Raw genomic sequence first — 23,867 nt, 5'->3', positions numbered from 1 at the left:
CTACATGTAATACTCGTATATAAACATCTATATATCATATAACAGGGAAACGTTGTTAGCAAAATTCTAGAAAAGGTTCTTGATCAGTTTTCTTCAAGTACGTACACGATGTTCTAATGTAAACATTATATATAAAGGGGGAAAATTGTTAACAACAATCTCGAAACGTCTTGACCGACTTCCTCCAAAGTTTTACACGATACACTAACAAACTTTTGGACGGACATACGTTACATATCTTTTTACTGTATACGGTGCATAAATATGTATATTTCTCATACTCTCTAAGACTAAAAAAGACATACCATGAAGGAATTATCCGAATGGGACGGAAATCGGTAGAACTACTCTACATGTACAAACAAACCAATAACTACTATTTCTGAAAATTTGGATGATTTATGCAAAAGAAAAAAAAAATTGTGTTCTGCTTTACGGCATGTCTTGTCATGGGTGAAGCCTCGTCAGAGAGGTCTACCGCACGAGCGTCTAGGGAAGTGGTGGTTTTCCGTTGCCTTCCACTGGTGATGATGAAATGAGAATAACACAACACACAGTCCCCGAGCGGAGAAAATCTCCAAACCTGCCGGGAATCGAACCCGGGCCCTTTGGCGTGACAGACCGCCGCGCTGACCACTCAGCTATCAGGGCGGACTGATCAAAAGAGAGAGCATCACAAATTGAACAAGTCAATAATTCATTGGTCCACCTCTGGCCCTTATGTAAGCACTTATTCTGCTTCGCATTGATTGATGAAGTTGTTGGATATCCTCCTGAGGGGCCGGCCGGAGTGGCCGTGCGGTTCTAGGCGCTACAGTCTGTAGCCAAGCGACCGCGACGGTCGGGCACGGATGTGTGTGATGTCCTTAGGTTAGTTAGGTTTAATTGGTTCTAAGTTCTAGGCGATTGATGACCTCAGAAGTTAAGTCGCATAGTGCTCAGAGCCATCTGAACCATTTTTGAACCTCCTGAGGCATATCATGCCAAGTTCTGTACAACTGCCACGTTAGGTCGATAAAATCCCGAGCTGGTTGGACGACCCTGCCCATAATGCTCCAAACGTTCGCGTCTTTGCTGACCAAGGTGCGCTTGGCATCCACGAAGAGAAGTAATAGAAACTCTCACAAGTGCTGCCGCCGGCCGGTTTGGCCGAGCGGTTAAAGGCGCTACAGTCTGGAACCGCACGACCGCTAAGGTCGCAGGTTCGAATCCTGCCTCGGGCATGGATGTGTGTGATGTCCTTAGGTTAGTTACGTTTATGTAGTTCTAAGTTCTAGGGGACTGATGACCCCAGAAGTTAAGTCCCATAGTGCTCAGAGCCATTTGAACCATTTTTTGAATGTGCTGCCGGGCATAATCTTGCCGAAATGTAAGACCAGGACAGCTCTTATGAGGGGCAACAAAACGGGGCACAGAATTTCGTCGACGTTCCGCTGTGCTGTAAGGGAGCCGTGGATGACAACCAAAAGGGTCCTGCTATGAAAACAAATTGCACCCCAGACCATCACTCCTGGTTATCGGGCCGTATGACTGGTGACAGTCAGGTTGGTATTTTACTACTGTCTGGGGCGTCTGTAGACACATTTCCGCTGGTCATCGGGGCTCATTTGGATGTGGGTCTCATCACTGAAAACAATTGTATCCTAGTCAATGAGATTCCATGACAAAGACGTGTCTGGACATTGGTGGGAAACCAATCTGGCTGTTGACCGCCATAAGACCTGACAACCAGAAGTAATGATCTGGGGTGCCGTCTCGTTTCTTTGGTTGTCATCCGCGGCATCCTTACAGCACAGCAGTAAAAATGGAAATGAGCGTTTGGCGTCATTGGCCAGGAGGCCCCTTGCAGGTCAGGGCCGGCCGCCTTGGTGCAGGTCTTATTACATTCGACGCCACATTGGGCGACCTGCGCGCCGGATGGGGATGAAATGATGAAGACAGCACAACACCCAGTCGGAGAAAAACGATACTCTACACTCGGTGTTATTGCCCTTCATAACATGCCATCAGGTGCCTACATATCAGCAAGACAATGCCTGCCCACAAACAGTGAGTGTTTCTATAGCTTGCGTCAGTGCTTGTCATACCCTACCATGGCCAGCATGGTCGCCGGATCTCTCTTTGCAACCAACTCGGGATTTTGACGATCTAACGCCACAGTTGGGCAGAATTTGGCACGATATCCCTCAGGATGACATCCAACACCTCTATCAATCAATACCAAGCTCAATAACTACTTACATAAGGGCAAGAAGTGGATCACCGCATTATTAACTTCAATTTCTAATGGTCTTTCTCTTGAATAAATCATCCAATTTTTTTGAAATTTTATTCGTTTGTACAAGTACATCACATCTACCGATTTCCCTCTCATTCGGATAATTCCTTCGCGGTGCGCCGTTTTTTCTTGTCTGTAACAAAAACATGGTTGACAAAAGTCTTGAAAAGTTCTTGACCAATTTATTTTAAATTTTTACACGATATCTAATAAATATTTAGACTGACATAGGCAATAAACTTGCCGGCCGGGATGGCCGAGCGGTTCTAGGCGCTACAGTCTGGAACCGCGCGAGGTTCGAATCCTGCCTGGGGCATGGATGTGTGTGATATCATTAGGTTAGTTAGGTTTAAGTAGTTTTAAGTTCTAGGTGACTGATAACTTCAGAAGTTAAGTCCCATGGTGCTCAGAGACACTTGAACCATTTTTCAGCAATAAACTTCTTTAAACAACAATGCACAGGTTTTCTGTTAAAAGGCCATACTCTGATTTGTTGTGAATTTGTGCTTTTTTGCTTTCTTTCTCGCAGTCAGTCTTAACCACGATAGCGTGGAATTTAAACGGTTAGACAGATTGTTTCCCCCATATACACTTTTTCTTCTTATTATAATTTTAAACAAAAATTATGTACAGAACTGTGTGCTATTTTGTTTTCCTCCTCACGGTAAGTATTAACAGTATAACCTATCGGCTTATAATAAGAATATTAATACAGAATCTGAATCATCCGAAACTTCCTAATCCTAATCATTTGCTGATTAAAACTATGCTGAATACTGTCACTGAAGCTACCATCATCACAGATCCAGCAGCTGGAGAGGTCTCTCTCATACCTCATATATCAATGATCCCAACTGATTTGCCCACTCATTTTAAGCGACTTCTGTTAGCAATCAAGGTTTCGTTTACAATAACAATTAACAGGCCACAAGGTCAGAGAGAGGTGAGAAGACGATATGGACAAAGTGGAGGAGGCAATGGTTCACAGAGAGGGGGAAGGAAGAGATGGAGAAAGAGAGGGGCGAGGATGAGATGGCGAGAGAGGGGAAAACAGGAGAAGTACGTGGAGAGTGAGGAGCAAGTGGTGAACATAGGGAGGAGGAGGAAGAGATGGTCAGAGAAAGGCAGAGGAGGAATGGACAGCGAGAGGGGACACAAGGAGATTAGGAGTGGACTTCTAGCCAATTCCCATACGGTGAGTCCGAAAAGTATTCGACTAGCTTCATATCTTTTAGAAAACAAAGTCTGTGTAACATGAAAAGAAATGTATACAAAATCTAAAGAGCCAGTCATTTAAGAAATATCTCAAGAAATATCTCAGTAAGTCATTTTTGTTGAAAAGCCAGGAAAGAAATACATCCAAGTCGACAGCAAGGTTAACAAAATAGAAGATGTAATACAAGATGCGGGGCAGCACGTTACTTTATACCACCCTGCCAGTGTCCAGCAATGTTCATTTGTATAGCTAAAAGCTGTAGTAGAAAATACTAGACCACTACTGTCTATTGCAGGTCGCAACATACATACACTCCTGGAAATGGAAAAAGAACACATTGACACCGGTGTGTCAGACCCACCATACTTGTTCCGGACACTGCGAGAGGGCTGTACAAGCAATGATCACACGCACGGCACAGCGGACACACCAGGAACCGCGGTGTTGGCCGTCGAATGGCGCTAGCTGCGCAGCATTTCTGCACCGCCGCCGTCAGTGTCAGCCAGTTTGCCGTGGCATACGGAGCTCCATCGCAGTCTTTAACACTGGTAGCATGCCGCGACAGCGTGGACGTGAACCGTATGTGCAGTTGACGGACTTTGAGCGAGGGCGTATAGTGGGCATGCGGGAGGCCGGGTGGACGTACCGCCGAATTGCTCAACACGTGGGGCGTGAGGTCTCCACAGTACATCGATGTTGTCGCCAGTGGTCGGCGGAAGGTGCACGTGCCCGTCGACCTGGGACCGGACCGCAGCGACGCACGGATGCACGCCAAGACCGTAGGATCCTACGCAGTGCCGTAGGGGACCGCACCGCCACTTCCCAGCAAATTAGGGACACTGTTGCTCCTGGGGTATCGGCGAGGACCATTCGCAACCGTCTCCATGAAGCTGGGCTACGGTCCCGCACACCGTTAGGCCGTCTTCCGCTCACGCCCCAACATCGTGCAGCCCGCCTCCAGTGGTGTCGCGACAGGCGTGAATGGAGGGACGAATGGAGACGTGTCGTCTTCAGCGATGAGAGTCGCTTCTGCCTTGGTGCCAATGATGGTCGTATGCGTGTTTGGCGCCGTGCAGGTGAGCGCCACAATCAGGACTGCATACGACCGAGGCACACAGGGCCAACACCCGGCATCATGGTGTGGGGAGCGATCTCCTACACTGGCCGTACACCACTGGTGATCGTCGAGGGGACACTGAATAGTGCACGGTACATCCAAACCGTCATCGAACCCATCGTTCTACCATTCCTAGACCGGCAAGGGAACTTGCTGTTCCAACAGGACAATGCACGTCCGCATGTATCCCGTGCCACCCAACGTGCTCTAGAAGGTGTAAGTCAACTACCCTGGCCAGCAAGATCTCTGGATCTGTCCCCCATTGAGCATGTTTGGGACTGGATGAAGCGTCGTCTCACGCGGTCTGCACGTCCAGCACGAACGCTGGTCCAACTGAGGCGCCAGGTGGAAATGGCATGGCAAGCCGTTCCACAGGACTACATCCAGCATCTCTACGATCGTCTCCATGGGAGAATAGCAGCCTGCATTGCTGCGAAAGGTGGATATGCACTGTACTAGTGCCGACATTGTGCATGATCTGTTGCCTGTTTCTATTTGCCTGTGGTTCTGTCAGTGTGATCATGTGATGTATCTGACCCCAGGAATGTGTCAATAAAGTTTCCCCTTCCTGGGACAATGAATTCACGGTGTTCTTATTTCAATTTTAAGGAGTGTAGAATTGTCCGGTAAACGGGATGTGGCTAGCTACTGAAATAAAAGTTTTAACTTGGCAATGTAAATTTTCAGGTGTAATACTGCCAAGTCCGTACTAAGTGGCAACACAATGTAAAGTTCACATGCGCACCACAATCACACACGTAGCCAGTTTATGGTATTTACACCCGTTACTGAAGTTAATAGAGTTCACTGGATCGTTTAGTTATGAAAATGCTCGCTCAAATGTTGTCCACTCTGCTCTACATATAATACCAGTTCCAGTCTTAGATCGCACAACACGCCACGCGGTTTTAACTAACAGTCAAAAGCAATAATTTTGATATTCCGTCAGAAATTCCACATTACTTCCAGTACACCGTTCACTTAAATACACTTTGTACTACTTCGCGAACTCGTAATTAGCAATTTTCCGCGATTTTACAGTACTTTCGTCGGAGCTGCTTTCAATGAGATGTTACTAGATTGAGCCCTCAGCCCCGACCTCCCTAGATCATACCAAAAGCTTTGTTCCCAGCGTAGATTGGCGCGAGCCTGCATTTTTCTGATTGGCTGATATCACAAACAGCAAATCATGTTGCAGCATTACCCCGCGCTAAGCCGCGCTTTACCTCAATGACCAATCATAGTAAAACATTTCTTTCTATGGCAATTGCTAAATAAATAAATTTAGAAAAGTATCAAATATAAAAATACTCCTTCTGAAATTACCGATTAATTTGTGTTCTACTCACGATTTATTAGTACCATAAACTGACTGCACATTTAATTACAGTAAATCCCCAGTATAGTTTAACTGGTACTTCGTGAATAAACAAAATATTTTCATTTACTTCTGTTCTTCTTCACTCATACAACACTCATACTGCTAATTACTACACATACAAACAATTATAATTACGCAAATACATTAAATATTAATCAAACATAACTTTACAACATTGTTTTGACTACGACTGCTAGCATTGTCCGTCAACTGCTGATCCCTGCCGCCTACTACTACAACTACGTGCAGCTCTGTAACACAGGTCCATGTCAGCTGGTGACATCTGTCGATGACTCATGCCTATAACGATATCGTCCTAACAAGTGACAGGAGCGATGCGAAGGCGCTACGCCTCAAAGAGCTAGTTCATAAAGTATTCGTCCACTATCTCAACATACTGAAATTATGCGAGCAGTAATCAAACTATAACGCTGACCCACAGCACACACTAGAGTCAACCTTGCGTGGCCCCACTCTATCGCCTGCTGTTGTTCTGAACGGCACCGATACAGTGCAATTAGCCCCATGGGCCGTAAGGGTAGTGAGACGACGCTGGTCGAAAGGAAACTTATTCTGCGCTTAGATAATGAGTGCAAATCTTCTTACGAGATGGCTAAAGTAGTCGGCAGACCTATATTGACGGTTCAGTCGATAATAGATCAATTTTGCGCTACAAAATCATTAAGGAACCAACCACGTACCGGAAGCCCTCACACTGTGACTGATGCAGACGTGAGATTTATCATGAGGGAAGTAAAGAAGAAACCTAAAATCAGCGCTCCTAAGTTGGCTGGGGAGTTAGAGCCTATGGGAAAGATTGTATGTGCGAACACAATCAGAAATACCTTCAAAACGTATGGGTATCACGGCCGGGTAGCTCGTAAGAAATTTTGTGTCAGTGAACATAATCGAGGGAAACGTCTTCATTTTGCGATGGAACATAGATTCGGAAAGGAAGACTTCTGGAATAGAGTAATATTTTCTGATGAGAGTAAATATGCCGGCCGCGGTGGCCGAGCGGTTCTAGGCCCTCCAGCCCGGAACCGCGCGACTGCTACGCTCGCAGGTTCGAATCCTGCCTCGGGCATGGATGTGTGTGATGTCCTTAGGTTTAAATAGTTCTAAGTCTAGGGGACTGATGACCTCAGATGTTAAGTTCCATGGTGCTCAGAGGCATTTGAACCATTAGAGTAAATACGATGTATTCGGGTCGGGTGGCAGGCGAATGGTGTGGCGTAAGAAGAATGCGGAGATGTTGCCACACGATCTTGTGTCAACGGTTAAACACAGTGGTGGCTCCCTGATAGTGTGGGGCTGTATGAGTGCTGCAGGTGTTGGAAAAATACATTTCATAGAAGGTACAATAGATCACCGTATGTATATCAACATTTTAAAGGACGATCTGAATCCTAGCGCCGAAAAATTAGGTCTGCAAGGAAATTACATTTTTCAACAATATAACGACCCAAAACATTTTAAAGGACAATCTGAAGCCTAGCGCCGTGAAATTAGGTCTGCAAGGAAATTACATTTTTCAACAAGATAACGACCCAAAGCATACGGCATTAAATACAAGGCTGTGGCTCCTGTACAATACCCCAAAACAACTTAACACCCCTTCTCAGAGCCCAGACATTAATCCTATTGAGCACCTTTGGAAAGTAGTGGAAGATATCATCAGAAGACACACTTCTAACAAGAGAGACCTAAAAGAAGCACTTCAAGACGAATGGGACCAAATTCCAGCCTCTCTGACTGTAAACTTGGTCAGGTCTACATCTACATCAACATCCACATCCATACTCCGCAAGCCACATGACGGTGTGTGGTGGAGGGTACCTTGAGTACCTCTATCGGTTCTCCCTTCTATTCCAGTCTCGTATTGTTCGTGGAAAGAAGGATTGTCGGTATGCCTCTGTGTGGGCTCTAATTTCTCTCATTTTATCCTCGTGGTCTCTTCGCGAGATATACGTAGGAGGGAGCAATATACTGCTTGACTCCTCGGTGAAGGTATGTTCTCGAAACTTCAACAAAAGCCCGTACTGAGCTACTGGGCGTCTCTCCTGCAGAGTCTTCCACTGGAGTTTATCTATCATCTCCGTAACGCTTTCGCGACTACTAAATGATCCTGTAACGAAGCGCGCTGCTCTCCGTTGGATCTTCTCTATCTCTTCTATCAACCCTATCTGGTACGGATCCCACACTGCTGAGCATTATTCAATCAGTGGGCGAACAAGCGTACTGAAACCTACTTCCTTTGTTTTCGGATTGCATTTCCTTAGGATTCTTCCAATGAATCTCAGTCTGGCATCTGCTTTACCGACAATCAACTTTATATGATCATTCCATTTTAAATCACTCCTAATGCGTACTCCCAGATAATTTACGGAATTAACTGCTTCCAGTTGCTGACCTGCTATATTGTAGCAAAATGGTAAGGGATCTTTCTTTCTATGTATTCGCAGCACATTACACTTGTCTACATTGAGATTCAATTACCATTCCCCGCACCATGCGTCAATTCGCTGTAGATCCTCCTGCATTTCAGTTCAATTTTCCATTGTTACAACCTCCCGATATACCACAGCACCGAGCGAGGTGGCGCAGTGGTTAGACACTGGACTCGCATTCGGAAGGACGACGGTTCAATCCCGCGTCCTGCCATCCTGATTTAGGTTTTCCGTGATTTCCCTAAATCACTCCAGGCAAATGCCGGGATGGTTCCTCTGAAAGGGCACGGCCGACTTCCTTCCCCATCCTTCCCTAATCCGATGAGACCGATGACCACGCTGTCTGGTCTCCTTCCCCAAACCAACCAACCAATACCACAGCATCATCCGCTAAAAGCCTCAGTGAACTTCCGATATCATCCACAAGGTCATTTATGTATATTGTGAATAGCAACGGCCCTACGACACTCCCCTGCCCAGACGACTACAAGCAGTAATAGCTGCAAAGGGAAACCCCACTAAATATTAATTTTTGTAATTGAAATCATGTTTTCAGATTGTAAATTTTGAAAAATATGAGTAGGCGAATACTTTTTGAAGTACCCCTTGAATAAATTCCCCGCTTTGTCAAATATGTTATCGCTATGGATGTATTTATTTCCTTGTCCATCAATAAAAATGACTTTGCGAGGTGCCGGGGCTAGCAGTGTATTTAACACTAAATTCTTCTCGAATTTTCATATGGAAATGATGCTCTAAGCCCCCCCTTTTCTAACTCCTACTTTTGCTGTTGCACATGGATTAAGAAGAAACGTGAACTGACTGTAATCGACCCTGCAAGTGGAGTAGAAAAGAGATTGGCACTTGCAATAATTTAATTCGATAGACATTAATTAAATAAAGTAAAGTTTCAGTAACGTAGTGAGAAATGAAAGGGTTGCTCTACCGTTTAACAGAATGAAAGTTCTGTCCAAAACAACAATTTGATTTATTATGACTAAACGCAAAATAATAAACAAAACACATGAAACATTTACAATACATCAAATTGGCTCAAATTGGATACTCAAATATATGCTGTGAAGGTGAAGTTGTCCCTAAACTAGATTGTGACATTTATGGCGAAGTGGTATGTGGAGCCAATTCCTTGCAACTCAAATCTTAAGAGAAACACACAGCCAATCCAACATTAATTGCTGCTACAGTAGTGAGAACTCAGACAATGAACATCGAAGACAGAACAAAGTTAGAAAAGACGAACAGGCGCGCTCTGCTGAGCTCTGATTATCGCCTAGCAAAATTGCCTGCTTTGCCGGTGCTGCGGACGTACATTACCAAGCTGTCTTCTTAGCTGCAAGGACACGATCTGGCGTACTGGAAGCGATGGCTGGTTGCTTCGACGTCCTGTCGTGGTGATGATAATGTCGCGAGTATAGCCCAAAACAATATGTCCTGGTCTGGTTGTTCCAGACTAAAGACTTCCTATCAATACAAATGCGCCTCTGAGGGAGACGAAGAAGGCTCGCCACACAATCACTGACGGTACAGTGATTGATTTTCACAAGCGAAGTCACACAGTAACTCCGATACAGTCAACTTTAGCCAAAACTGCCCAAGACACTAACATAGGCCGCTTGTACGCAGAACGCTCAATTGCCAACTGTACTCGGAAAGTTACATTGAAGTCGAAACTTCAGCAACTTCGTTAAACAGTTACAATCAAATAAAAGTGTATTAGACAGCCAACAGAAGGCAGGCTGTCCATAGCAGCGAGAGCTCAGTCTTGTAACCTACTCCAACCGAAAGGCGAGAGCCGACCCTCTCAAGAGCACCCGTACAAGCCGAACACAGAACATTCCCGCCCCCACGACAGTGGTCGCGGTTAAACGTTCCAATCAGCAATTCGAAAACCGGCGGAAAATTCCACTCTATTGTCGAAGCACTACCATTCCACCTATGGAGATTCTTGGCGCCAATTTCTGCGCCGATTTTGCTACGTCACAGAGCTATGCCCTGAGTAAGCCAATCACAGTTACGATTTTGCAGAAAACGCGGGAATTTGCCCGCCAAGACTGCTTGGGAACACGAGTCATTCCCACGCCTCGCTGGTAGCCCGCCATACAGTGTTTTCGCTAAGTTTCTGCGAAGTAACGGAATCTCTAGCCCAGCCGCTCCTTCAGGCCCCTGCGGGCGTGTCTCCGCTGCTATTATATGTCGGCGTCTGGAAAGCATTCACTCGACTCCCTCACACCCGTCGGCTTAACCCATTCAAGATCAGCAGAACCCGCCTGTCACCGGACCACCCGGGTGACGAGAGACGCTGCATGGGAAGTCCGTGTGTGAAGGAATAGCAACTTTTCACTGCATGCAATTAGAGAGGAAAATCGAATTACTCAGAGTAAGACAGAAATATGGGACGGGGCTTCTGTCACCTCTCAACTTACCAAGGTTCAAAAAAATGGTTCAAATGGCTCTGAGCACTATGGGACTTAACATCCGAGGTCATCAGTCCCCTAGAACTTAGAACTACTTAAACCTAACTAACCTAAGGACATCACACACATCCATGCCCGAGGCAGGATTCGAACCTGCGACCGTAGCGGTCGCGCAGTTCCAGACTGAAGCGCCTAGAACCGCTCGGCCACACCGGCCGGCTTACCAAGGTTCGTTGCATATGACTAGATTTTCACATTTTATGTTCCCTTCCTTTCACGTGACATATAATTAGTGTTTTAAAAAAATTACAACTAGGCGAATAATTTTTGGACTCACCGTACATATTAGAAATTACGTAGCATTGACAGGTTCACTATGTTCGTATATTCTCCCTAATTAGTGTTTATTTACTCCACAAAGTAGTATATTTCTGAGAATAGTGCCTCTGTATACAAGATATGGGTACTGGGTGGAGCAAATAACACGGAGCCAGACGAGTGGATACGACTGAACGTGACTGTATGCATATAACCGCACCCCGTGCCGCGCACACCACGTGTACGCCTGCCACGTGATCCACAGCGGCTCAGGCTAAACGCGAAATTGAGACGGGTATAGCACGTGAGACGCGACACGACACGGGTCCGACGCGCACGTTCCGCACGTGTCGCGCGGGTCCAAAGCATATTGAGACGCTTACACGTATTTGCACGTGCCGGTTGACGGCGCTCTGCGCTGACAGAAACTAAGCGCGCGTACACTGTAATCTTTCTCAAACGATTTCACAGAAACTATTCACTAAAAATATTTCATTTTTACCTTGCTTGTAGCGTTATATGTCAGCTTCGTGGCGAATTGCCCGTCATCTCGTTAACGGTCATATTTACTGTGGTATACACATTTGAGGAAGACGCTACGCAAAATTTTAAAAGTTTGCAATAAAAAATAGGGGTCGCTATAATTTTGCTTTTGGTGCGTATTACACCATATGTTGCTGCGTATGAAATTTAGCTAACATGTTGAATTTTTGTTTAGACTTGGCAGAAGATCTCTATCTGCCTCCGATCTCGGGAAAATGGATCCTATGTAGCGCGCTCACTTCCGATCTCACGCCCGCGAGAATGAAATACTCGAAACATCTCCCGTATCTCCTAAACCCCCCGAGACGTCGAAACGAAAGTTTGGCGAACGATAGCGCACAAGGAGAATGTTTTGCCAGTTCGTAAACACACGGAACTTTCTTATTTATGGCGATATATCAGTACTTATACTTCCCTTTTTATTTTTTCACTCCAGTGACTGTATTGTTTTAAGAGTTAACGACAGCTAGCGAAACAAGAGTTTCCCAGTATGAAAATAAACATGAAATTCCTTTTTTTATGTTACTGCAAACCAACACTATGAGGTTTCTCGTAAGCTATTGAGCTCTGTGATTGCCAATTACTTGTTTAATGAGGCATCCTGTTTCAGAATCCTATGACAATAGTTAAGATGAGTATGTGCAAATTTGCTGTGTTTTGGCAAAGGAAGAACAATAAAAAAAAGGTTCAAATGGCTCTGAGCACTATGGGACTTAACTTCTGAGGTCATCAGTCCCCTAGAACCTAGAACTACTTAAACCTAACTAACCTAAGGACATCACACACATCCATGCCCGAGGCAGGATTCGAACCTGCCAACAAGAGAGATGTGGCCGTTACTCATAAATGGTGATGCTTCTTCGAATGAGAAAAGGTTAACAACTCACACAAAAATAAATTGCCAATTCTGTTGAAATTTTGGTTGAATCCCCGTAACCCATCGTATTTTTAACACTGAGCGACTGGATTGGAAACTTACCAGAGGATTTTATTCCTCATCCTCATGATCTGAGCAGTATTAAAATAATGATGAGCGTTCCTTCAGGCGGAATGATGGCACATGCCAGATGCTGGTTACTCACTTACGGCTTGCCAAATTGACAATGTGTGATGGCGAATAAAATAGTTGTTACTGAGAAAAATAAACAATTGATCTGTCGCACAGTACAATGGTCAGTGTATTGTAATAGGCGCGACAGGAATGCAGAAGCTAGCAATATGTGCCCTGTGAGCTGGAGTTCGAAAAACATTGTCATGAAAGTAGATCAGCCTTTGCCAGCAGTACATTTCAACAAATGAAATACCGTATATCTAATCACCACACTCTTTTAGGATATTCCTACTTTCGTAATAATACCAACCATTCTTTTCATTTGTGTAGGCTGTTGTATAATTAGTTTATTAATGCTGATAATGTGCATGCAACAATTGAAATGCTTTTTCTCATCACGGCGAGCCAAGTAAAACACTGTTATTTGTGACTGCTTTTCGACTGTTTGTAGCTTGCAGGGGAAACGTGGTGTCCACATGCACATAGTATAATGTCTCTTATTACATCCATATCCAAGTAACGATAGTGAAACTTATGTACTTCATATCTTGGACGCTTTTTACCAGAAGCAAAAAGGGATCATATCTGTGGAAATTACACCTTTTCGACTTAGATCGTAGAGATACGTTAGCATAACAGGCAACAAGTAGATAACGTTGTTTTACTTTCCTGCCTTGCTTCTAAATCACGTGATTTTATAACATTCCTTATTCACTACCCTCAGCATCGTCTGTCCCTTCTTACGATCTGAAAACATTGTGGAGGCAGAAGATATAATCCCAGTGGCTAATGGCTCACCAGTTGCTGAACTGTGCATTGTTCTTGACAAAAGAAGAAACAGAACAAAAGAACTGTGCAGATATTTGTAACTGAAAACTCTTCTGCACAAACGAAAATAGATGGAACGCTTAAATGGCGAAAAGTGAAACACTACTCACCAGGAAAGTACTTGGGCTCGAACAAACAGATCTGTATGAACGTTTGGTTACAGGAACATTATGTACCTCTGAATGTGCTGGTGGGTGTCGTCAGTCTGCAGTCAAGCTCTAGATATCACTGTAGGTGCAATTGTAGACGCCATACGCAATGCAGCAATCTTAACTATAAATGTAAATGCGGAATGTCAATAAAATGCTCCGAGCAATACGAATGACTGCAAAACGCACAATGAAGAAATGGAAGTTGATCGCATGGCGTATTTGCACATTCTATATTATCAGTGTTGAACGCCACGTCAATGACACTTTTGAAGTTGTTCACTGGTTCACCAATATAGTGGCCAGCGTTCTGCCACGCGTAACGAAGCATTGGTCTGTATACTCCCGCAGATAACTGATTGTAAATGACAGAATGCATATGCATGATAAAGAATCTGTCGTGCAATTTCGGCTTCGTATTACTTGAACGTAGATTAATTAAGTCTGTTATTCTCTTGGCATATATTTTATATTGCCTGAAAAAATACACATCCAGAGGTTGTGCATATTTTCTTGTTTTAGGCGGAATGATTTATTAATCTACATGTTTTCCGCCAGATGCTTCCAGCAGTATTCGTTCATCCTTATGTCCAGACCAGGAGTCACAAGGTACTAATGACTTTCTCTACAAATGTGGATTCAAAACTGACAGAAAAAAGTCTTCAGATGTTGTTTCGTCATCTTACCACTCACACTTGCATCGACGACGACATTTGGAGGGAACCGCATTTCTATTTCCCTTGACAAGCGGGGTCCAAACTTTCCACTGGATTCTTGGAAGCAAATATAGAGTTTGTCTGCCAATCGTCCGTCCATTGATATAGCAACATCGATTGTGTAACTATGTGTTGCAAAGTTAACTGATTGCAACATCACGACAGTGTTTCTCTCCCCTTTCATGGATAGCGTTCTGTCACAAGAAAGTTCATAGTTGAACTGACTCTGATCACAGTTCTATACAGAACTAATATCGATGTTTTCTCTCGTGATATGCTCATTGACGTCAGCAAGAAACGTTTGAGCTCTTTCAATCAGCTCTTCTTCGTCATCCTTATCTTTTCGTGCTTGGAGCATAGTGATACGGCGTGATGTTATCCAAAACTCCTTTTTCAAATTAGTAATAAATCCTAGTGAAGCTGTAAAGTTTGTACACCCGAGATTTCTGGCTACGTCCAGTGCCCAATGTTGTAAATGCCAATAATGAACGGCAGAACCGCATTCTCGCGCTTTTCGAATTTCGCCATTACACGCTCCTTGATGGTCTTGAACAGCAGTGTACGATTCGCTTTGAAAACTGTATTTCCTTCTCTTTTCTTTGCCACGTAATCCAGTATGTTTTTAATATTGCTTTTAGACTTCAATTTAGGGTATCTTTTCAGAAGTTTGTCGTATGTGTCGAAACCTCTTACGTAATAACCATCGTACATGTTCCCCAGTGTGTTGTCATCAAACGCCGTGATCATACTTGCAACTTTAACCTTCTTCTTGGGAGACGGTTGGTATTCACTGTCACTGCTTCCATCGCCTCCTCCCGCACTTGCCGTAGCACAACCGTTTGCAATGAGTTGTTCGTCATTATCATCCCTGTCATCGTCATTATGTGTTAGTGTTACAACAGTATCTGTTTCTAACTTATGCTCATATTTCTGCACTATAAGAGATACCAGAAAACATGCGAATGATTCGTCTTCTACATCAATACCATCTTCACGAAGAAGGGTTCTTCGTAACTTCATCTCAACCAATCGCAATACATTAGCAGAATTGATTACCAATCGCCGAGCCATCTGACGCTTCAATACACAAATAATGTCACAAAACGCAACTTCAGAGGCAAACTGCACCGTCCCTACTGGTCCCGACTGGCGTACCGGCAGGTCAGTGTGCAATGCGGCATGGCATACGAAGAGGCCTCTGACGAACGACTGCAGGGTTTTGCAGATGCGGGAGTATCACTAGTGCAATAAGAGACCTTTACATTATTTCTCACACGATTTTGGTGTATTTGTGTTTATTCGAGCCCAAGTACTTTCCTGGTCAGTGATAATAAAATTCAGTATACTATATGGCTGTATTTTTCGGACGGGCAATACTTCGTGTACCCATATGCGCCATGCCAAAGTGAGCATATGGCAGGACTGCCTTCCCTCACCCCGCCTCTCCCCTCCCACAGAGCTCACGTGACGCGAGAAACTGTGCCGCAACCACAATGCAGCGCGGCCCGGCGCAGCCGCGTGTCGCATCCCAGTCGCGTCGCGTCCCAATTTGCGCGATCCCATTTGAACCTGTGAAGTTACAAAACGCTCGCTGCGTCGCGCCACACGCGCTATCGCTATACGTCTCTCTATCAGCGCCTAGCCTGGAAAGTAGGACGGGCTGTGTCATTGGGATTAGAGCAGTCAAGAGGAGGTGATGTACTCACAGTGGATCAGCGGGTGTTCGTTGTGAAAAGTTACGTGACAACAAAGTTGTGGAAACGGTGTGGTCAGCTGTTTGTTGGAACGTTTAATGGTGTCAAAGAGCCAGCAAAGAGTGCCATGCAACGCTTAGTCGGAAAATGGCATCAGACAGGATCTGTTTTGAATAAGTCAAAAACCATACCAGAACATACCGTATCTGTCCTGTCACGTCGATCATGCAGACGAATACTCCATCAGGACGTGCACATGCATCATTACCGAATGTCTGTTGTTCATGCATTAAAACCAGCAGATGCTCCTCAGCGCCTCTAGTTTTGTGAGTTGCTGTTCACTGAGATAACAATGAGTGGCTTGGGCATGGATCAGTTCCTTATGTTTGATGAAGCCTGGTTTCACCTGAATGGATATACACTACTGGCCATTAAAATTGCTACACCACGAAGATGACGTGATACAGACGCGAAATTTAACCGACAGGACGAAGATGCTGCGGTATGCAAATGATTAGCTTTTCAGAGCATTCACACAAGGTTGGCGCCGGTGGCGACACCTACAATGTGCTGACATGAGGAAAGTTTCCAACTGATTTCTCATACACAAACAGCAGTTGACCGGCGTTGCCTGGTGAAACGTTGTTGTGATGCCTTGTGTAAGTAGGAGAAATGCGTACCATCACGTTTGCGACTTTGATAAATGTCGGATTGTAGCCTATCGCGATTGCGGTTTATCGTATCGCGACATTGCTGCTCGCGTTGGTCGAGATCCGATGACTGTTTGCAGAATATGGAATCGGTGGGTTCAAGAGGGTAATACGGAACGCTGTGCTGGATCCCAACGGCCTCGTATCACTAGCAGTCGAGATGACAGGCATCTTATCCGCATGGCTGTAACGGATCGTACAGCCACGTCTCGATCCCTGAGTCAACAGGTGGGGACGTTTGCAATACAACAACCATCTGCACGAACAGTTCGACGACGTTTGAAACAGCATGGACTATCAGCTCGGAGACAATGGCTGTGATTACCCTTGACTCTGCATCAGAGACAGGAACGCCTGCGCTGGTGTAACCTGGATGCACGAATGGCGAAACGACATATTTTCGGATGAATCCAGGTTCTGTCTACAGCATAATGATGGTCGCATCCGTGTTTGGCGACATCGCGGTTAACGCACATTGGAAGCGTGTATTCGTCATCGCTATACTGGCGTATCACCCGGCGTGATGGTATGGGGTGCCATTGGTTACACGTCTCGGTCACCTCTTGTTCACATTGACGGCACTTTGAACAGCGGACGTTACATTTCAGATCTGTTACGACCCGTGACTCTACTCTTCATTCGATCTCTGCGAAACCCTACATTTCAGCAGAATAATGGACGACCGCATGTTTCAGCTCCTGAACGGGCCTTTCTGGATACAGAAAATGTTCGACTGCTGCCCTGGCCAGCACATTCTCCAGATCTTTTACCAATTGAAAACGTCTGGTGAATGGTGGCCGAGCAACTGGCTCGTCATAATACGCCAGTCACTACTCTTGATGAACTGTGGTATCGTGTTGAAGCTGCATGGGCAGCTGTACCTGTACACGCCATCCAAGCTCTGTTTGACTCAATGCCCAGGCGTATCAAGGCCGTTATTACGGCCAGAGGTGGTTGTTCTGGGTACTGATTTCTCAGGACCTATGCACCCAAATTGCGTGAAAATGTAATCACATATCAGTTGCAGTATAATATATTTGTCCAATGAATACCCGTTTATCTTCTGCATTTCTTCTTGGTGTAGCAATTTTAATTGCCAGTAGTGTATAAACTCACAGAATCGCAGGTTCTGAGAAGCAGAGAATCTTCATAACTTTCACGAAACACCAAAACATGATCAGGAAGTTGGGGTTTGGTGTGCAGTGTCTGCACGCCGCGTTATTGGTCCCAACTTCTTTCATCAAACGCTGACTTCGGCGCTTTACATTGTCAGTATTTTGAAACCATTTGTAGCAGAATTAACGGAGGATGAAAAGATCTACAGTTACTTCCAACGGGACGCAGCAATTGCCAATACAACCAGTCGAACCCTGGAGCACATTTACACAATCTTCACGCCTGTCAGAGTTGTTAGCTGAGGTCAGTCTGGTAGCTGCCCTAACTGGCCATCTAACTCACCTGATCTGTCGGTTTGCGATTACTTCGTGCAGGGAGCCCTCAAGTCTAAGGTGTATCGCAACAGCCCTCATAGACATCAAGAATTGCATCAGAACATTTCTGATGAGACTGCTGCAATTCCAGCAGTACAGCTTCGAACGGCCTTCAGCGACTTGCTGATAAGGGCCCAAAAGTGCCAAGAGATGAATGGTGGTCACTTTCTTCATCTGCTATAGACAAGTTACTTCTGTATTTCCTTTCCTCTGCTGTGTTTCTTTGTACCCCGGATCTCTGCTTTCCAGGCTACTTTTATTTGTCCCACCCTTTATAAACAAATATTATTTGAGATAAATATATAGTCTTTTCAGAATTAATACCGTCATTCAAACAATTAATCAAAAATGCAGAAACAGTTTATATGTGTCGCCTCATTTATACACTGTGTGCCAAATGTATTGGGAACATGAGGCTGGTCTTCGGCTGTTAGAGCCTACATTGTGCATTTGTCTCCATACAGTCCAGGTAAAAATGGATTCGTGACGCCCCACATTTGAATTGACAGCAATTTAATTCACAGTAGACCGTTGACTGCCCCGTATCCTACCTACCTTGGCCCCAAATGGCAGAGTTCTTCTGTTCATCATACCCTTATTGTCGTCCTGCGAGGCGCTTCACGCGAGTGAAAACTGAAGTGACCAGAGCACAGAGCATGTAGAAAAACAAACTCACTAGAAGACAAGTAACATTACATGTTTTATTAGGCATAGTGTAAATACAGACACAGCAACAGCCAACTGGGCTGCGGTTGCATTAGACATCAGAAAGTACAAAAACAAAAAACTGGTTCAAATGGCTCTGAGCACTATGGGACTTAACATCTGAGGTCATCAGTCCCCTAGAACTTAGAACTACTTAAACCTAACTAGCCTAAGGACATCACACACATCCATGCCCGAGGCAGGAATCTGCGACCACAGCGGTCGCGCGTTTCCAGACTGAAGCGCCTAGAACCGCTCGGCCAATCCGGCCGGCGTACAAAAACAACTTCTGCTGTGTTATAGTTATCTAATGGTACTTAATTAGAAGTCTGTAATAGAAACACAATCACTAAGAGTCATAGTCTAATGTCTATGTGCGGACAAGCCACAAGCTGGACTGCTGTCTGACATACACAGCTTATAAGGTCTATGATAATTCTAAACCGAGTCTGAGGCTCGGAGTCCTCAGAGACCAGAGTTGACGAAGTGAAGGCTAGGGGTAGGTCAACTGGTAGCTCAGGAGCATGAGACCAACACCGGAGAACTCAGAGGGCACGAGTAGATTCAGCAAAGGCTCACGGTTGACCGGCTGGCTGCTGCAGAAGATGGTGCAGACGAAGTGGTCCTGGATTGGTGGCTGGAACTCGGATCTGGGTTGGCGGCGGTACTAATTCTGGTTCAATGGCTCAGAGTGAACTAGCTCGATGTGCTCGTGTGTCGGCATAAATACTGTAGTGGTAGAGAAATATGGCATAGTCTACTTGCGGGCACATGACCTTGTGAATGCAAGTAGTCCCGTTATTCTCACGTCTCATATTTGTAGTTCAAATGGTTCAAATGGCTCTGAGCACTATGGGACTTAACATCTGAGGTCATCGGTCCCCTAGAACTTAGAACTACTTAAACCTAACTAATCTAAGGACATCACACACATCCATGCCCGAGGCAGGACCGTAGCGGTCGCGCGGTTCCAGACTGAAGCGCCTAGAACCGCTCGGCCACACTGGCCGGCAACTGCAGATAAATTCAGTACCACCATTGACTGTCCAGCTAATTGTTTCTTCTTTTCCCTTCATTCATGATGGTCCTTGTCATTTTTCTGCAGAGTTGAAAGTTTCCAAGCTGGCTGGGCCAACATAGAAGTTTACTTAAAAGGGCCAGGAGAAACCATGAACGTGATCAATGCTGAGGACTGAGGCTGCGCAGGTAATCAAAAGTGGAAATCGCTTCGCTCACCGCACACCCCGCATTCCAGATCGTACAGAGGGCCAGCTAAGTGCTAAAAAAAATAAAAAAAAATAAAAAAGACAGTGTCGTTTGAGACACAGAGAAGAATCATTTTAGAAAAGATATAGATGCAAGCCAGGTGCAGCCTTTCCGAGATGCTGCAACATGAGAACCGCTGTTGCTTCTGCAGCCCTGCCACGGAAGAACGTTCGTTTCAAATTCATGTAACAGGCTTTCTCATGGGGTCATAGTTTTTCTTTCTATAGAGCATACGCTCCCTCGTGTGTGTCCACATGTAAGCCTTCTATTTGTCAGCTGCAGAACCATACCACGGAGGGGGAGAGGTTTTCTGCCTTCCTCCTCGTGCTAAGAAACTATAGGTTAATTATAGCAAAATCCACAAGACTACGAGTTTGTTTAACGTTTCTACAAAATTATTACAGGACTGAACTCGCAATGTCTGCTACTGTTGGCCAGTGAGACTCCTTCTCCGGCAGAAACTGTCAAATTTTGGAGCATTAAGACAGACAACACATGCGAGGTTGCCAGGTGAGACTTGGTATCGTATAGAAGGTTGTCTCTATTTTAGTTTTGAGTACAGAGACGGAGATGGACTCAGAATCTCCAGCCATTGCTGCTGCCAACTTCCACCTTCACACTGTGGTAACAATGGGCCAGTTTTGTAATCACCGATTTGGTAGGGACGTGTTGTTAGTTAACTCCCATCGTGAGCCAGTTACACAGTTTTAACGTTTCACAACCAGTTAGTTGCTTTCATCATGCACTTTGGCAGTATCACTGCTGTTCATAGTTACTTTTCCACGTTCTTTCTTTGATCCACCAATCAGTCTTATAGTCATTGACTGTATCAGCGAATTATTGTTATAATTATGCTTTTATTATTTTCGCAATTATAATTCCTTGTCCATTTATTAAATGTTCATCTGCTTATCTCACAAACGAATTCCTGTGTTGACGCTTTATGACAGTAATCCTGATGGTTACAGTGACCACTTGCTTCTGTTATAGACAGGTGATCCCTCCGCTCATTAACATATCCATGTGTGTTGTGATGCCCATATTTTCATAGTTGATTGGTCCGCCCCAATTTGTTATCATACTATAAGGCATTTCCATTTGCACAATACTATTATTTACTTAAAATATGCAATATCTTATGGGGAGCTTCCCTTCTCTGTAGGTCACCCTGGTATCCCAGGGGTATGTTAATCAGATCAACCAACAGTCCACACTATGGACTACGCATCTTGCACAAATTATCAAACCATGTTCAAAGTCGGTTAATTCACGACATACTGTTGATGAATGACTTCGCAGCGTGTTCAACGATGAATCACGATTCTGCACCACCGTGGATGACCATCGTCGGCGGGTTCCCATTCTTCCAATGTTTTGGAGAGGCACAGCGGTGTTACTCATGGCATCATGGCATGGGGAGCCATCTGGTATGACTTCAAGTTATGGGGACGTAGGGGATTCTGACGGAACAATGGTGCGTCACGGACATTCTGTGTCTTCATGTGGCGCCTCTCATGCGACAGTGTCGTGGTGCTATTTTTCAACAGGACAATGCCTGTACAAAAGCTGGCACGTATCACCATGAACTGTCTACGTGATGTTGAAGTATTCCAGTGGCCAGCAAGATTCCTTCCAACTCCCACCCCAGCCCCCTCGACAGAACATGTGTGGGTCCAGCTCGAGCGTAAACTCTCTCCCAGTGTCATTCTCTGGTATGTCCGCAGCTCGTGGTCTTGCGGTAGCGTTCTCGCTTCCCGCGCACGGGGTCCCGGGTTCGATTCCCGGCGGGGTCAGGGATTTTCTCTGCCTCGAGATGACTGGGTGTTGTGTGTTCTTCATCATCATCATTGACACGCAAGTCACCGAAGTGGTGTCAACTAAAAAGAACTTGCAATACGGCGCCCAACTTCCCTGTATGGGGCCTCCCGGCCAACAATGCCATACGATCATTTCATTTCATTTCTCTGGGATATCTAGGGCCAGTTACAGTGACTGTGGTCCAGCTTGCCTCAGGAAGAGATAGAACGGCTTTGTGACACCGTTCTCATCCGAATGAATACCTGCATCCAAGCAGCGTCACATTAATACGTAGGCTCAAACTAACAAATTTTTTTGTAAATTTGACTCGATTTTGCAATCACTGACATAACGTCACTTACCCTCCCAACCCGCGAAGTTTCATTTCGTTTTCTCCTCACCTGCTAAGTGCTTTACTTTTTTTATCAGACAGTGTATTTTTCAAATATGACTGTTTTCAAGGGTTGTACGCTCGGCAGCTGTCACTCTGATGAATAACTTAATTCACTTCTGATGGTGATATGGAAATACGAATACACAACAGAGTGCTGGGTAGCTATAATTAATAAAATTCCGCTACTTGAGCCTGTGTAGACGGAAAATTATTTACCGTATGGGTAGCCAAATTACAGGAATGATGTTCCAAAATGGTCCAAATGGCTCTGAGCACTATGGGACTGAATATCTGAGGCCATCAGTCCCCTAGAACTTAGAACTACTTAAACCTAACTAACGTTAGGACACCACACACATCCATGCCCGAGGTAGGATTCGAAACTGCGACCGTAGCGGTCGTGCGGTTCCAGACTGAAGCGCCTAGAACCGCTTGGCCACACTAGGATCTGAGTTGTTAGTAGTGACAGTGTTATGACTTGCTGTTAGGCTAGGAACGTAGGGTTGAAACACAAGCATCAATGCGCGTTACAGTTAAAGACCGTCAACATAGGTCTGGACGACGTAAGCAGGGATTTATTAGTAATGCTGTTTTATCAAATCAGTGGCTACAGTGCTGCTGCTCTTCGAAAGCATCGACGCTGTAAAGGAATACGGAGAGGCCCTCTTTCCGCAGCGCGGTCGAAAAACATGATTCGGAAGTCCGATTTAACTGACGATTTGGGAATTGCTCCTGGGAGTGGCTGTCCACCAACTGCGCCACAAATTTTTGAAGAAATGACTGTTGCCATCATCAAGCAGTGCACAAGCTGTGTCACGACAGCTGAACATTCCATGATCCATCGATCGAAAAGTGCTGCGAACAATCTCTAGTGTGGTTCCGGGTTGTCGTGGTTGCAGACGGTCGTCACTTTGACCAACATTTGTAACATGGGACGTAAACATGGTAAGCAATTAACAAATGTTATCCTCTCATTTGGAAATTAAAACGCGTCTTAAAACGGTTAATTTGTTATTTCTCTTTCACATGTCCTTACAAATGTCTAAACAAAGTTTCATTGTTCTACGATCACACGTTTTTCATGGAGGTCATTTCACGCAGCGAAAGTTTAATTATAACCATCCTGTACATTTACAGTATGTTAACCACCTTCCAGTTCTTGATTGAGAGTGTTTCGTAGAATTATTTTTCTTTTAAATTTGTGTTCAGTTTACAATGTTGAAGTACAAGTGATTACGTATTCAGTACACGTATTTGTTTTCCTAAAACATTGATAAATCGTCGAAAATTTTCTTTTTATGTGAACACTTTTTTCCTCCTTGGTTCCTT

This window comes from Schistocerca piceifrons, chromosome X (genome assembly GCF_021461385.2).
Source record: "Schistocerca piceifrons isolate TAMUIC-IGC-003096 chromosome X, iqSchPice1.1, whole genome shotgun sequence".
Lineage (NCBI taxonomy): Eukaryota > Metazoa > Arthropoda > Insecta > Orthoptera > Acrididae > Schistocerca > Schistocerca piceifrons.
This window is presented reverse-complemented; position numbering follows the sequence as displayed.